Here is a 17463-nt window from a genome sequence, read left to right as displayed (position 1 = left end):
AAGGGCAAGAGCCGGATGACTGGTTCAGACAGAAGTGAGTAGAGACAGTGGAGGGGCTGGGACGGCCACCACTTGTCACAGTTGTCTTTCTCCTTGTGTCCCCTTTTCCCTGCCAGTGTCTCTCAGAGGTTGAGAGAGGCCTGGGCCACTTGCTTTTGTTTTTTTTCCAGAACCCAGTATAAGTTTGAATTGGGGGTCCCAGCCAAATGTTTCTGCTCCTCTCCGCCATGGTGGGCCCCCGGGGTGCCCCTCCCTCTGTCTGCACCCCAACCTGCTGGGCTCCACGGGGCAAGCTTCTTACATTACACACAAGGCCTCCTCTTTCAAAAGGTTGTAAATACAGCTGGGCAGGGCCCAAGCCTGCTCTTTAATTGCTATCCCTACGGACCCATTACATCACTCTGTACCCAGGGGAGGTCTATAAATATCTTCTGACCAACTGAAAAAACACACTAAGCTTTTTTTGAAAAAAAAATTCCCCAGCATTTTAGGAAAAGAGTGGTCACTAAACTTAATTTCATGGGCTCACTTTGGGATTTGCAACGTTTTGAGCTACTACAAAGCATGAAGAAGTCCGTGGCGTTGAACAAAATGAAAGAAGTAAACCATAAATGTATACCATTTTCTAAACTCTCTTCCTTTTAAAATCTGATGATACAAGACAGTATTTCCTGCCTGGGCAGCCTTGTAGTCGGGTCCTCACCCCACACACCCTGCTCTCCTCTGGAGAAGAACAAGAAGCAAGGAAAAAAAAAAAAGGTGATTGTGTGCTACTGGGAAATTGCTGGCTAAAAATTCCTTCTATCTCAACACTTTGTCCTCCTAACCTAGTTCTGTGAAATATCTCCATGGTCCAAAGGTTTATACATTTAAACCAAACAGAACTCAGAGAGGGGAGAGAGAGAGAAAATGAGATGTTCTGAGGTCATAAAATATTTTAGCTTAATTTTCCATTCTAGGTGAATATCATCTATAGAAAAATGGTTTTAAACACCATTTTATGAAAACCCATTACTGGGAAGCAACAAACAAGGGGTTTCCTCTCCGTGAATAATTTGGTGTTGCTTTTGGAATTTCACGTCCACCATATTTTCAGCAGGCGGTCAGAAAAGCAATAACAGTAATTCTTCAATTTTACAACAACTACAAGACAGATCATCCCAAGGGTCTGAAAAAAGTATATCCCCAGTGGTGATTTCTTAGGACGTTTTAAAGACAGATTGCTTTATAATGCTCAGTGAATTCCATAGGCATTTTCAAAATGTCGCTTTCCTGCCTTCAATTTTAGTTCCTCTTTCAGCTGTGGAACAGCAAAGGCTGCTGCAGAAATTACCTTCTCCCACCCTTCTGGGGTCTCCAAATAGAAATGGATGGAAGGACATGCATGATATTCTGTCTCTGGGCCCACAAGCCTGTGATAAGGGGGCTGCATTACTTCTCAGCAGTGTCAGGTTTCTATTGACTCAAGAATCCACCCAGAAAATTGGGGAAACATCTCTTGCAGGGCGATAACAACTCTCCCTCCTCCCGCTCGTGCATTGGCCACCAGATACAGGAAGGAAGTCACAACTTAAAAATAAAATTCACACATAAGCATTCAGCCGACATTTCAATCTTAATCTGAGGTCTCATGGTGTCCCGCCCTGAGCCTTACCCAATGTCACGGTCACATGGATATTCAGACACCTCAGACTGTCTCCTCTGGGCCGGGATCTTCCTGGGAGAGGTACCCCAGCAGAATCAGTTTTTTCCCCTTCTGCTGAGAAAACCCAGCCTGTGGCTGGATTTGAGTCCCACACCCACGCCCCCTAGGCTGCTGCCGTGTCCGTCTGCCTTGTGATGAATTCCCCAGGCTTTAAGACAGCATCCTTGGATCTCTTCAAGTTTTGCTTAAGGAGGATTTTGGAACTTGCCTCCTGGACACAAATGATGGATGAAAGAGCTTGTCACTGAGAAACTTTCATCAAAGCCTCTACTTTTATTCCTCCCCTGGAGGCTGCCCCACCTGAAAGAGGTCCCCAGGCACAATCTGGTCACACTCAGAGCCCAAAGCAGCCAGGAGAAGCTTTCAGTGTTTCCACCCAGAGAGAACGTGGGTTTTAATACCTTGAAGTGAATGCACTTCTCCAAACAGCCTTTCAGTAAAAGATCAGTGCCAACTTCTGATATGCATATTTCTTTTATTTTCTTTTGTTTTTTTTAGATCACTTCCTGGACTCATATAGGTGACTCATATAGGTGACTGACTCCTTTCATAATCTCCCAGCGCCTGCCCAACACCTCTTCCCTCATGGCAAGGCTCTGTTACCCAGAGGTCAGTGTGAGGCCAGTGGCAGAGCCATCTGGCCCCCAGGACATGGGACATCATGATTTGAATCCAGCGATCAGGGTCCATTAAGAGACCTCTATTTGTAGTCTGGTGCTCCATGAGATAAATTGTTTTTCTGAATGCTAACTCCAAATCATCACTCCATACCAGTGAAATTAAATCAGACACCTAGCCCTAGATATGCCTTCAAAAATTATTAGTCTCTGACTATTTACGGACTCAGTCCTTTCCCAGCCCTTTTCCCCACCCACTGGCTAGTGTGAATCGTGTATTTATTTGCTGACTAAAGTTCTTTCTGTCCTGGTTTCACAGAGTCCTCCCTGCCCCCATCCGTGTCGGAGGTTGCAGAAACAACCTTATCTTTTGGCAGCAATTTTCAAAAACATATAAGTCCTTTTCTTTCCTCTCCACCTCCCATCCCCACCATCCTGTACTACATTGTACTAGTGCCAACTTCCCAAGCTTTTCTCCAGGGCATTGCACTGGAATATGGTCCATGGAAAAATACCACCTGATATCTTTGCTAATGCAGTGGGATGATGGGAATTCAGGGGATTATGGAGATCATTTCTCTGCGGTGTTAACAGAAGGTCAAGGTCCACAGTACTTCGTGTCCCTGCTTTAGAACACAAAGGCCAACATGACTCTCACCTTTTCACTGTACCAGCTTCAAATCAGAGAACTTGGGAGCCTATGGGTGTGGCAGCACAGTGATTTGCTGAACCAACTGGTAAACAAATATTTACACTTGCAGGTGCAGCTTCCTGGGCAGGGGCTGCACAGTGAAAGTTACCTCCCTCTTTCCTCCTCTTGGCTTTAGTAAGTCCCAGTTTAAACCAAGTTTAATGGATCCTCTTTTTAAATCCTTCCAGCGCAGGGTTCATAATTGCCCCGGATAGAGCTCCTTATTGTGTAATTTAAGTCCACTTCACTTAGGTATCCAATCTGTGCCTTAAAGGCATTTACTAATCCATTGTGTGTAACTCATTTTTCATTATTATTTTTTTCACTGGAGTATAGTTGATTTACAATAGAGACGCGGAGAGAGAAGCAGGGGGAGGGGAGGGAGAATAATAGACGCACGGGCCTTGGAGAAGGAGGAATAGGTGCGGGTTGAGAGCCGCTCCTCGGGCTTCCCTGGTGGCGCAGTGGTTGAGAGTCCGCCTGCCGATGGAGGGGACACGGGTTCGTGCCCCGGTCCGGGAGGATCCCACATGCCGCGGAGCGGCTGGGCCCGTGAGCCATGGCCGCTGAGCCTGAGCGTCCGGAGCCTGTGCTCCGCAACGGGAGAGGCCACAGCAGTGAGAGGCCTGCGTACCGCAAAAAAAAAAAAAAAAAAAAAAGAGCGGCTCCTCGGCCGAGAAATGGGTGTAAGTTAACAGTACACATCAATACACAGGCGCTGCTGACATCCATGAGGCAGCATATGCTTTTGAAGGCCCACCTATCCTATAGTTGCTTCGTTGGTGAGGCCTTTTCTCTAAGCGTTCTGTGATAGGCAGAGGCATTACAATCATTTGAAGGACGTTGGCTGGAAATGTTGGGGAAGTATGCACGTCTAGAAATTTCTCTTCTATATTTTTATTTCCTCCAAGAGTGCCAATGCCACAAAATCACAGGACGTTGTTTTGAAGGGGAAATTACAGAGGTGAGGCAGCTTGAAGGACATGTGAGGAAACCGTAGCCTAAGGTATGAGCATAGGGCTGGCACTGCCTCTTTGAGAGAAGCTTCTAAATGCCCACCGTCCAATACCATGAGAAGCAGCCACGTGCACGGGAGGACGCCTACCTCTGGCCACTGAGCCAGCCAGTGGTACCCGAGCCAAGCAGCCCACCAGGGACACGCCAGGGTTGATGGTGCTGCCGTGGTTCTCCCTCCGCCGGGAAGGTAGTGTGTACCCTCCACAGCCTTAGTCGTTCCCAGGGCTCAGCTCCAGACCACCGCCAGCAGGAGGCCTTTCCCACCCACTGCCACTGTTTGAACTCACAGCACTCACTGCTTCTACTAATTACAGTCTGTTCTTCCCCAATCTTTCCAAGCCAATCAACATTTTGCAGATATGAGCAGCAAGCGTTTTCAGAATTCAAGAGAAAGTTCTAGCGCTCTATGAAAACTTAGAAAAAAGATCTGAATCTCTTGCAGAAGCCTCTTCCATGAATGCAAATAGGAGCTGGTTTCATCACTTCAAGTAACGGGACTTTCCGGTACATCTGGGGAAGTTGTAAGTGTAAGTGAAGGATTTGCAAAGACATTTCTCCCTGTGTTTAAAAAGAAGTAATTGATCAAGAAGACTATCTCAGGACAATATTTTTAATTTTAATGAAGGAAGCAAGTCACTCTCAGAACCCAGTGTCCTTCTGAACATTCCATTCTCAAGGAGAAAGCAACAAGCCCAGGGTATAAAGCTGCAAAGGATGGACTCACTGAGGTAGATGCAATGCCAGCTGAGATGAACTGTACTAATATTTTTATTAGCACTGTTATTACTTTGATCAGTGCTCTGGTTGTAGGTTCCATACGTTTAAATGATCTGCACCAACCCTACTTTTCCCATAAGCCCGATTATTTTTCAGGCTTGAATGTTTAGAAGTCAGGTTTTTGGGGGGCGGGGAAGGATGATGCATATATGACGTTCAGTAGAAACCCCAGTATGTGGCAATTTCTGGTTTATTGACCTATGACACTATTTTCTGGATTTTTTGTCTCATGTAATTTTGCTGTTATTAGTTTCCTTTGGCTGCTGTAATAAATCACCATGAGCATAATGGCTTAACACGACACCAGTTTGTTATCTTACCGTCTGCAGATCAGAATTAAAAAATGGCTCTTAGTGGACTCAAATCAAGGTGATCGTAGGCAGGGTTGTGTTCCTTTCTGTCTTTTCCAGCCTCTAGAGTCTGTTTTCATGTCTTGGCTCATAGCCAATAATGGCCAGTCAAGTCATTCCCATGTTGTATAACTCTGACTTGCCTCTGTCTTTCACTTACAAGGACGCGCGTGATTACATTGGGCTGAGCTAGATAATCCAGAATCATCTCCCCGTCTCAGAGCTCTGACTTAATCACATCTGCAAAGTTCTTTCTGTCACGTAAAGTAACATATTCACAGTTTTCAAGGATGAGGACGTGGATGGTTTAGGGGGCCCATTATTCCACCACCACCCTGTCATTTACCTTTCCATGTGTTCAGGCTTTGGCACCCCCAATAGATTGGAAACTCATTGAAGGGAGGGGTTGATTCTTTGTCTTTTTATTCCCCACAGCAATTGCCCGATTCAAATTCTCAGCGAATATTTTTACAACTTTTTAAAACCTGAAGTATAGTTGAGTTACAATGTTGTGTTAGTTTCAGGTGTACAGCAAAGTGATTCGGTTATACATGTGTTCTTTTTCATCATAGGTTATTATAAGATATTGAATATAGTTCCCTGTGCTATACAGTAGGACCTTGTTTATCTATTTTATATATAGTTGTTCGTATATGCTAATCCCAAACTCCTAATTGATCCTCAGAGGTTATTTTTAAATTAACTTTCCTTCCTGATTCTACTTTGAATAACATCCAGGTATGGGCTGTGCTGAGCCAACCACGGTACCTTACCTTCTTGCTAGGCATTGGGGATACAGTGATGATTAAATATGGACCCAACTTCCCATAAATTTGCCTTACAAAATGTTCAGGATGACTGGCCAGCATCCAGGGGGCGGGCTCTTTCAGGCATGAATAACACATACAACTAAAGATAAAAGTAAGTGTGAGACCGAATCAGGGGCAGTTTGACAGAGCAAGGAGAGAGCTGGAAGGAATGGAGGAGACAGCCAGGGAAAAGCAAGCCCGAGTGGGTCCATTTTCTCTACATTTTGAATAAGGTCTCAGAAAATCAAAGTGGTCATGAGGGGCCAAGATGGTGTGCAAAGAAGTAACAGTATAAAAATGAGAGCCCAGAAGGCAGCAAAATACGTTTATGCCTAAACGTATCAGAAGAACAGAGGAGTGCTCACCTTATTTCAAGTGACACGATAAAATATTTTAAATGTATATAGACTAACGGGGCGGGGGAGGGAGAAGGCAGGAGGGACAGATATAAACAGCCTTCCTGGGCTTTTGCTTTGTCAGTCAAATGCTCACACAAATTCGGGCTCCATGTACATTTCAAGCTTCTCTCCCTCCACCCCGGCCCACCCCCTCCAACTCTGTAGGTACAATGATGTAGTCACATTACCCCATACTTCCCTACCTCCCTGTATTTAGAAGTGCAGTCTCCTCCTGCCTAGTGTTCCCTCTTGCCTCCCCCACCTTGCCAGGTTTAGCTCAAATGCAACCAGATTCATCTCAGTGAGGAAAGATTTTGCCCCTCCTGGACCCCCAGAGCGCTCTGTTTGCAAAGCATAAGCACCGACCATGTGTGGTTTCAAATGCTGCAACACAAATCCCCTTGCAACCTCTAAAAGCAGACTCTGGTGCGGCTGATCGTATTTTCCAAAGATGGAAAGATTACAAGGGTATCCAGGCTCTTCTAGAACCTTACCACTAACCATCCAGATGTAGGGTCGGATTCCCATTCCTTTGAATCTGGGAAGGCTGTGGCTCGACTGTAACCAGTAGAAGCCCGTGGAAATAATGCTCTATGACTTCCAGGTCATAAGAGGCCATGGAGCTTCTGTCTTGCTTGCTGAGGCACTTGCACTTGGAGCCCTGAGCTTCCACACCAGAAGTGCAGCTACCCTGGGGCCACCATGCTCTGAGGAAGCATTCACGTGGAGAGGCCCTGGATAGGTTCTCCAGTCCACAGTGCTCATCTTCAAATGCTCCCAGGCCAGGCACCAAACGTGCAAATGAAGGAGTCTTCAGATGATTTTATCCTCCAAAGGCTGTGACACCCCCAGCTGTCTAAGCCCCAGATACCATGGAACAGAGGCAAGCCATCCCTGCTGTCTAAATTCCAAAGCCATAGAATCCATGAGCTGGTTGTTTGAAGCTGCTGAATTTTAGGCATAATTTCTTATGCAGCAACAGTAACTGGGGCACCAGGTATGAGCAGTATACATACTTTCACTAAATTTACTGTCCAGGAATGTTCCTGAATCAGAGTTATCATTATAGCCATATGTTATCAGAAAAAATAAATATTTGGGGGGGAGTAAATCACTTTTCTAGAAGAGAAAAGTGAGCACAAGTTGGGTGCCTAGAGACCAAAGCAAATAGGCACAACTGCCCGCCCCTGCCCAGGATCCCCCAGGGTGAACTTCCCGGCAGGTATAAAAAAGATCACCATCCAACGTAGGCAGGAGTGGTCCCTGCAGGAGGAAAGCAGCAAACGAAGCTTATCAGACAGATTAGGGATTTCCAGGGAGTCATGGGAAAAGCCCTTTTCTGTTGCGTCTTAATACTTATGTCTTTTTTTACATATTGTATCTTTTTATTTTTTAATTTTATTTTTGGCTGTGTTGGGTCTTCGTTGCTGCACGCGGGCTTTCTCTAGTTGAGGCAAGCGGCGGCTACTCTTCACTGCGGTGCACGAGCTTCTCATTGCGGCGGCTTCTCTTGTTGCGGAGCACAGGTTCCAGGCACATAGGCTTCAGTAGTTGTGGCACGTGGGCTCAGAGTTGTGGCTCGCGGGTTCTAGAGCGCAGGCTCAGTAGTTGTGGTACACGGGCTTAGTTGCTCTGCGGCATGTGGGAGCTTGAACCCGTGTCCCCTGCATTGGCAGGCAGACTCTTAACCACTGCACCACCAGGGAAGTCCCAGTATTTATGTCTTTTTAATGCCACATTGTGGGTAAGACACACATACACACACACACACATAAACACACTGTACTGCTGACAGGGGACAGGACTTCCTGGTGATTGGATAAAGCAGTTATTGCTGGGAAGAGAAGGGAAGTGTATTCTTCCAGTGAGTTTTGCTTTCTGTGGCTGAAATGTGAGGAACTTGGCAAACTTCCCAGTCCGAGAAGCCCCTGTGACAGACTGATAAAGGAAGGAGACTAAGCCCCACCAAAGTTACTGGAGTGAAAATGAGCTGTCCTAACATGGGATCCTTCCTTATAGGGGGAAGGCTTGAAATGAAAAACAAAACACAGTAGATTTTTTAATATTATCTTGGTGGTTAAGCAGTCGTCTATAGATATTGTGTTTGTTTTTTTTTTACATCTTTATTGGAGTATAATTGCTTTACAATGGTGTGTTAGTTTCTGCTTTATAACAAAGTGAATCAGTTATACATATACATATGTTCCCATACCTCTTCCCTCTTGCGTCTCCCTCCCTCCCACCCTCCCTATCCCACCCCTCTATATAGATATTGTTAAGACATTTAAGAACTCAAGTGATTATTATTTGGATTATTTGTTTGTTTAAGATATCTGAACAATTTTGCGCAAACCAGGATGGGCATATAAAGTTCTTGTATTTTCTTCTCCAATTAAATTAATTCATCAATAAATAATTACTGAGAAGGTAATTCTAAAACTGTTCATTTGGATATAGAAATCCAAGAAAGAACTTTTAAAAGTCTGCAGTAAATGGATGTTTCCTTCTATATAAGCTGGTACTTACTGTGTATTGGAAATCTACTCAACATTCAAGGATCCAGACTTATATTTTAAATATCAGCCTTCCTTCTTGTTCAGAAAGGTGTACACATGCACTGAATATTGGTTTAAGGTACATTGGTCTTACGGTAATCACCTACCAGACACCCTCAAGCACCTGGTCACCGCATAGCCAAACCTCCAGCAAACCTGGGCTGACATTCTAGGGAAAGTCAATCATGAAGCATCTTGTATTAGTTAAGATCGTGCTCGTTGCTATCACACATAAACCCCCAAACCTCAGTGGCAAAATACTATTATTTATTTATATGAAATATAAAATTGTATTTATGAAATTTATTTCTCACTCATGTAGTGTCCAATTGACACTGGCAAGGAAAGGCAAAGCTCTACTCTGCACAGTCCTGTGGAGACCCAGCTAAAAGAGGCAGGGCCATCCTCCAAGCATGACTTGAAATGCTGCCCATGGCATGGATGCATGGAATGGTTTTAAAACAGGAAGGAAGTGGTACCTCCCTTGTTCCAACACCCAAGATAACTTGTTTTAACAGGCTTCTGTAAGGTCTAAGGACTCATATAGTCATGTTGCCTTCCTCTAGCCCAGTCCACATGGTTCTGTCAAGAGAGACAACAATGATGGCACATGAATAATTTAAAGCAGTTTCACTAAAATCTCTGTTAAGTATTTGCCATCAAAAGCCCCATGAGTGAACCTGTATCCTTAGCCTTTTTGAAACCAAACTTGGGAAAATAGATCGATATCACTTTTTATATGATTATCTCGTTGTAGCCGGACCATCCTCTTGCAGGTGGAGGTGCGGTTCTCCCGAAGGTTGTAACATTCCAGCTGCCAATCATTCTGGCAAGAGATCATTTCTGGGGCAGGAAATAAAGACCCTGGGTTGAGATGAAGGGATACAACTTCCTCCCCTCCCTTTTCTTTTTTCCTGTTAATCTTTTTCGTTTGTTTAATTTTCAGTGCTCCACTCAATGAACCTAAGAGGGTAGGGGAAAAAGTTTTTCCTCCCCTACATCTTAAATAGATGAACACACTGTGATGTGTACAATGGAATACTACTCTGTAACAAAGAAGAATGAACTACGGAAACATGCAAGGACATGGTTGAATAGCAAATACACGTAGAAGGAAAGAAGCCAGACTCAGAAGGCTACGTGTTGTATCATATCATTCATATGACATCCTGAAATAGGTAAAACTTCTAGAATAGAAAGCTGATAGGTGGCTGCCAAAGTCTAGGAGTAGGAGAAGCAATGACTACAAAAGGGCAAGAGCGAAGTTTTTGGAATGAAGGAAATATTTTAATTGTAGTGATGGCTATGTGGCTGTGCACTTGTCAGACTCACAGAACTGAATACATCTACTGCATATAAGTTATATTGCAACCATTTTTTTAAGTGAGGACAAGAGAAAAAATATGGCACAAAATGAATGCCAAACAAGTAATAAATAAATGCCTATTCACATCCCATGGAACTGTTTTTACTTGGAGCATAGTTTGTGTTAGGGTTTGAAATCATAGAGGAAGCATTCAGACAATCACACCAGAATCCATCATTTATTTATTCATCCCACAGAAAATCCCTGGAACAGGGTCTTGGTCCTCTAAGAGCTAGTCTCAGCTCTGCAGACTTTTTCTGCCACATGAGCCCATTTTCCTTATCTGTTAAATGAAAGCATCCATCAAGGATGGGACCAAGATCTCTTCCACTCAAGTCTTGGATTCTAAATGTCAAACTTCACTGACTTCCCTTCTTTTGAGACTGCAACTGGCTGATCTTCCCATCTGACTGACGTGCCATGCTCACAGACCCACTCTTTCCACTCCAAATACGTTGGAAGAACCCAGTCTTTGCTTATATTTACCTGCCCTTGACTCTCTATGGTGATTCCATTTTTTCAGCGTCTTCTCTAAGAACACCCAGTAATCTCATTTGTTTGAAATCATCCCTAGCCCTTCATCCCTTAATGGTTCACTTGAACAGCCTAAAAAACATCACATTTCCCCAATTCTAAGATGCCACTGATTTTAAGTTGCTCTATCAATGAATAGAAGCTTTTCAGTGGGAGAAAGAAATAAGAGAAGTTAGAAAGAAAGAAGGAGGGGGAAAAGAGAGAGAGTGGCTGAATTTACTATGCATAGTCTTAAATAACTTTAGTATTCATTTACCTAGGCAATTATATACTGCCTTTGCTTTCCTATACACCAGCAATGAACAGTGGAATTTGGAATTAAAAACACAATATTGTTTACCTTAGCATCCCCCAGAATGAACTACTTAGGTGTAAGTCTAACAAAGTATGTGAAGATTTATACAAAGAAAACTACAAAACTCCAATGAAAGATGTTAGAGAAGAACTAAATAAATGGAGAGATTATTCCATGTACAATACATGGATAGGAAGACTCAATATTGTCAAGATGTCAGTTCTTCCTAACTTGATCTGTAGATTCAGTGCAATCCCAATAAAAATTCCAGCATGCTATTTTGTGGATATTGATAAACTTATTCTGAAGTTTATATGGACTGGCAAACGATCCAGAATAGCCAACACAATATTGAAAAAGAAGAAAACAGTTGGAGGACTGACACTACCTAGTTTCAAGACTAACTACAAAGATATGATAATCAAAACAGTGTGGTATTGGCAAAAAAATAGACAAATGGATCAATGGAACAGAATAGAGAATGCAGAAACACACCCCAATAAATATAGCAAACTGATCTTTGACAAAGGAGCAAAGGAAACACAATGGAGAAATGATAGTCTTTTCAACAAATGGTACTGGGACAACTGAACATCCACATGCAAAAAAAAAAAAAAAAAAAGATTCTAGATACACACCGTCCACCCTTCACAATTATATGCTGATTTTATTACCAGAGTTTAGCTGTAGTTTATTTCATAATCAGAGACTAAATATTTTTCCAAGTCATTTTGGACACCTACAGTTATTCATAGCCTTAGGAGATGCTGCCCTGAGTCATGCTAAAGAGCTTGGCACACTTAAGGTTGACAATGTAATTTGAAGGCATCACAGAGAACCCTAGGGGTTTGTTGGCATTTCCTCTTTGATTAAACATAATTCTGTTTTTCCTTTTTGAAAGTTGAATGTTATGCAGCTTCTATTGAAAGTCACTAGAAACTTTTGAAAGATTTTGAAGCCTAAATAATAGTTTTTTCATGATGCATGAAGTGGTCACACCAATTTTCCCTGGTTTTGAAAATTTTCATAATTTACCCTGTGTGATGGGGCAATTTGTAATGCTTTTGTTTCAATACGGTAAAGCAGTGTAAGCTTTGTGAAGACATTTTTCTGTGACTATTAGGGACACAAATCAAAGTTAACAGTGTGTGGTGCCACCAATGCAAATAATGAAACAGAAGTGGCAGAGTGGAGGGAGAGATACTTCTACACTGGCAAAGCTTGTGGCCACAGGCAGTGCCAACCATACTGGCACCTCACTCTCTGCCCAGCAGCAGGCAAACCATTCTGACAGGGCATGCATTACAATTCCCAAGTTCATAAATGTTAACATATGGGAAAATAAAGTGAGTGTTAAACTAGAGAAAATAGGGCAGTGTCCAAAAATTACAAGGCCTTGAGAATTCTGCAGAGCTGGAGCTATGTCCACCAGCTCAAAAGTTGTGTCTACCTCTACCCTTTCTGTCATCCCAACTCCCCCTCCAGCTTCAACCCTGGAGATCACAGAGTTCAAATCACAGCGTGGAGGGAAAACCAATCTAAAAAGGAAGAAGACAATGGTTATGCTTATTTTAAGCTTCCTGCCTGAACTACCATTAGGCTAATTTCTTCTATATCAGACTTCATTTCCTGAGGGCTCATGAGCAAATGTGTCTTTTCATGGCTGTGCTAAGACATGAAGCCTCCTTTTCCCAGCGCCTGGAGCATCATTTGAATGAGTATGAACACATGGCTGTTGTGAAAGACCAACTCCTATCTGATATAGAAATGAAGAATAATTCCTATAAAAGTATTTTGCAGTTTTGCGTGTCCATGTGTGTGGTTATTTTTGCTTTGGGTGTTCTTTGATTCTTTCTTTTTTAATAAAGTTATAAAGCAAACAAACTTTTCATGGTGGTTACAAGCGCTCACACAGCAAAGCCCCTCCCTTCCTGCTTAGCAATTAAGGGCTTTGCTTTACTGCCTCTGAAAAACTTCTTAGCTTTTTAAAAATTTTTTTATTTTTTATTTTTTTGCTGTACGTGGGCCTCTCACTGTTGTGGTCTCTCCTGTTGCGGAGCACAGGCTCTGGATGCACAGGCCCAGCGGCCATGGCTCACGGATCTAGCTGCTCCGCGGCATGTGGGATCTTCCCGGACCGGGGCACGAACCCGTGTCCCCTGCATCGGCAGGCGGACTCTCAACCACTGCGCCACCAGGGAAGCCCAAAACTTCTTAGCTTTAAAAGAAAGAATAAGTCCCCCAATCTGGAAATAGGTGACAAGAACATGCAGGAGGACAGAGTCAAACCAGGCCAAGATGCAGGTGCCTGGAAGGAATTTACACAAAGCTCTGGGAGAAAGGATCACCTTGTGAGGGCTCGGTGCCCCCCTCATACAGAGGGTTAATTTACTGAGACCACAAAAGCAATATATGATCAATTTTTCAAAATGATCCATGTTCATTGCATTTGAAAAGAAGATAATCTTTATATTAGGGCATAGTGTTGAATATACATGCATAAGATCTACCTTATTATTTATTAAATTGTTTAAAACACTTATATCTTTATTTTCTTTCCACTAGAACTGCCACGCTGAGTGTGGTGTGTTGAAGTCTCCTTTTACTAATGTGTTTTCATCTATTGCTGTTCTCATTTTATGTAATTTCTGCTTTATATTGATGGTTGCTGTATTATTTGATGCATAGATATAAATCTTCATTGTGAACTGTGATTTTCAGGCTTATATATGAGTAGCATCCTTTTTTCTCTCATTTAAAGCTTTTTGGCCTGAATTCACTTTGTCTAGTATAAGAATCATCACCCTTCTTTTTTACTGTTTTTATTTTTCTGGTATAACTTTGCCTGTTTCTTTATTTTTGGTCTTTTGAATCACTGTGATCGAGGTGTGCCTCTTAAATATAACGTTGCCTTGTAAGCTAATTTGATAATTGGCTCATTTGTCACTACAACAAGAAAAGAGAAGAAACTAGTAAAGCCTGTTCCATTTATTGATATGACTCATGTTTAGTCTCAAGGCTGTCGTATTATTTTATGTTATAATCACTGCATGTTATGTTTACTGTATTTCCTTCTTTATTTGGCACATTTTCTTGCTATTTCTTTCAAAAAATTTTTTTAACTTTTTATTTTATATTGGAGTATAGTTGATTAACAAAGCTGTGTTAATTTCAGGTGTACAGCAAAGTGATTCAGTTCTATGTATCTATTTTTTTTCAAATTATTTTCCCATTTAGGTTGTTACATAATATTGAGCAGAGTTTCCCTGTGCTATACAGAAGGTCCTTCTTGGTTATCCATTTTAAATACAGCAGGGTGTGCTATTTCTTTTTCTTTTCTTTTCTTTTCTTTTTTGCTGTACGCGGGCCTCTCACTGTTGTGGCCTCTCCCGTTGCGGAGCACAGGCCCCGGACGCGCAGGCTCAGCAGCCATGGTTCACGGGCCCAGCCGCTCCGCGGCATGCGGGATCTTCCCGGACCGGGGCACGAACCCGTGTCCCCCGCATCGGCAGGCGGACTCTAAACCACTGCGCCACCAGGGAAGCCCTGTGCTATTTCTTATATCTTTATTTTTTCAGATGACCTGCTTCTGCCTTCTCCAGGGTAGCTGCCATCATTCTACTGGATCTGCTCCCCAGGCTCAGGCCACTGCTCATCCAACCACTAAGAAAGAGCTAGGGAAGTAGGAAATAAACCTCCGCGTAGAAAGGGGTGTGGGTCCTGGGATGACAGCTTACATACCCTCAGCCATTCTCTCCTCAGGCTACCCACCCCTCAAGGGTGATGGAGTGTCTTTACACTCCAAGGGTGATGGGCTCAAGCAGCAGTCAGAACACTACTGAGAACAGCACCCACCATCTTCAGCACCTTACTGATCACATCCTCAGGCTAGATTGTCTTCCCTGCATCTAGTGTCTGACACACTCTTCTTGCTCTTTTCCCAGGAGGCTTCTCAGCTCCAGTGTTAATCAACTGCGGCAAACAGATGCCCTGGAAGGGAGTTCTCCTGCCCTCACATCTGGTCTATGTCTAGCCTCTATCAAAGCATCTGCCACACAAGCTCCCTCATCCTGTGCATGACCTAAAATAACATTCTAGGATAGGACAGGAGTATAACAAGAAACACAAAAGCCTAATAGTTTGTTTGTCTGACTTATAAGTATGTTGAAATGCACCTAATTTCAAAATTGCTGAGTCAAAATGTCATGCATCCCATGAATCTGGTGGGAATTACCGTGCCAACTGGCCTATGATGAAAATTATATTGCTGACCCAGAACGAAGCAAATTAGGATCACCTCAATAATCAAAAGTTAATTAAATTCCACCTGGTGGTTTTAGAAGGCATTTTAAAAATGTGTTTGAGTCCATGTTGTTAAAAATAAAAGTCACTACCAGCAGATTCTGATGCCCTTCAACTTCTACAGGAAGGAATATTTTCTTAGCTCCTTCTAAGCCCACTCAATAATAAAGTTAGCTTTGCCCAATAAAGAATGGCCCAGGATCTAGGGGTGAAAAAAAGACCCACTAATTTTAGCTACATAGAAATTGGGGTCGGCCTTCCCTGGTGGCACAGTGGTTAAGAATCTGCCTGCCAATGCAGGGGACACGGGCTCGAGCCCTGTTCCGGGAAGATCCCACATGCCACAGAGCAACTAAGCCCGTGTGCCACAACTACTGAGCCTGCACTCTAGAGCCCGCGAGCCACAACTACTGAGCCTACGAGCCACAACTACTGAGCCCGTGAGCCACAACTACTGAAGCCTGCACGCCTAGAGCCCGTGCTCCGCAACAAGAGAAGCCACCGCAATGAGAAGCCCGTGCATCGCAATGAAGAGTAGCCCCCGCTCGCCGCAACTAGAGAAAGCCCGCATGCAGCAACGAAGACCCAACACAGCCAAAAATAACTAAATAAAATAAATTTATTAAAAAAAAAACCTCATTGGGCTTCCCTGGTGGCGCAGTGGTTGAGAGTCCGCCTGCCGATGCAGGGGACACGGGTTCGTGCCCCGGTCCGGGAAGATCCCACATGCTGCGGAGCGGCTGGGGCCGTGAGCCATGGCGCTGAGCCTGCGCGTCCGGAGCCTGTGCTCCACAGCGGGAGAGGCCACAACAGTGAGAGGCCCGCGTACTGCAAAAAAAAAAAAACCTCATTAAAAAAAAGAAAGAAATTGGGGTCACATGTCTGAGCTCTGAGATCCTCAGTGATAAATTCTTGAATTAATGTAAGTCTGGGAGCGGCTGGGTAATTTGGAAGCAGCGCTCCGTAATATGGATCCTAGCTATTTTATATCCAGATTACATGCTTGATAAGACTGAGTGCATACAACACAGCCCAGACTCTAATAGCATGATCTTATTTCTTACAGCATTCTTGCAAATAAGATGTTAATACCCTATTTTATATACAAAAACCCTGCTTCTTATAGATATTAAGAGATTTCCCAAAAGTCATCAGCAAGTGAGAACTGAACCCAGGTTCATCTGATTTCAAAAACCTTATCTCTTTCCACTCTACCATGTTGCCTTCCCATATACACTAGGGAGTATAGGATGAAGATTCTGTTCTCTGGATGTTCTTACTTTGGAGTTTTTACTTCCTTTGTTGTTATTGGCAGAGTGGATTCCTTGAGATGCATGCATGTCCCAAATAGGCACTCAGCAGTCCCCACGCCCATCTTTTTCTCGTCTGGCTTCCTCTAAGGCCAAAGCTGGAAATCGAGAGCCATATTTCCTGTTCTTGCCCAGGGCTTCTAACTGTGAATTAGGTTCCCCTAGTTATCTGCACTTGCGTGAGACTAGGAGTCAGGATGGAAGCAGAAGCCACCTTCCCGCAGATTCACCTGTAACCAATGGCCAAAGTCACTGTGCGACACTGGGACTTTCTAAAGCTGCATCCTCAAGGCTCAGTCACTAATTTAACGGGTGTTGAGAGATAGTTAGGGTGGGGCTGACAGGGACTTCCGGGCTCTCGGATCTCAGCTAAGGCAGCACGTCCTCACGATCAATGTCTCCAGTGCCAACCTCCCAATTTCCGACCTTCACGGTTGGCAGAGGGGGAGGCAGCCCTGCGGTCGGCCCCTCCAGCCTTTCCAACCATGCAGAAACCTGCTTCTCCCTGGTCAATGCCTCTCTGCTGAAAAGAGCCAGAGTGGGTTCTGTTTCCTGCAACTGAACCCTGCGGATACACACTGTTCCCCATCTTTCCCACTAACGGGCCTTTGCAACTGTCAGCCCTTCAATGGATCCTTTAAGCTCTAAAATAAGAGCTTTGAATATCTCCATCACTCCCTGTCTCCCTTACCCAGCTTTATTTTTCTCCAGACTATTTATTGTCTCTGAAAGATTAT

The sequence above is a fragment of the Hyperoodon ampullatus genome (assembly GCF_949752795.1).
Source record: "Hyperoodon ampullatus genome assembly, chromosome: 20".
NCBI classification, from domain to species: Eukaryota; Metazoa; Chordata; class Mammalia; order Artiodactyla; family Ziphiidae; genus Hyperoodon; species Hyperoodon ampullatus.
The sequence above is the reverse complement of the archived record's forward strand: the minus strand, read 5'-3'. Positions refer to the sequence as shown.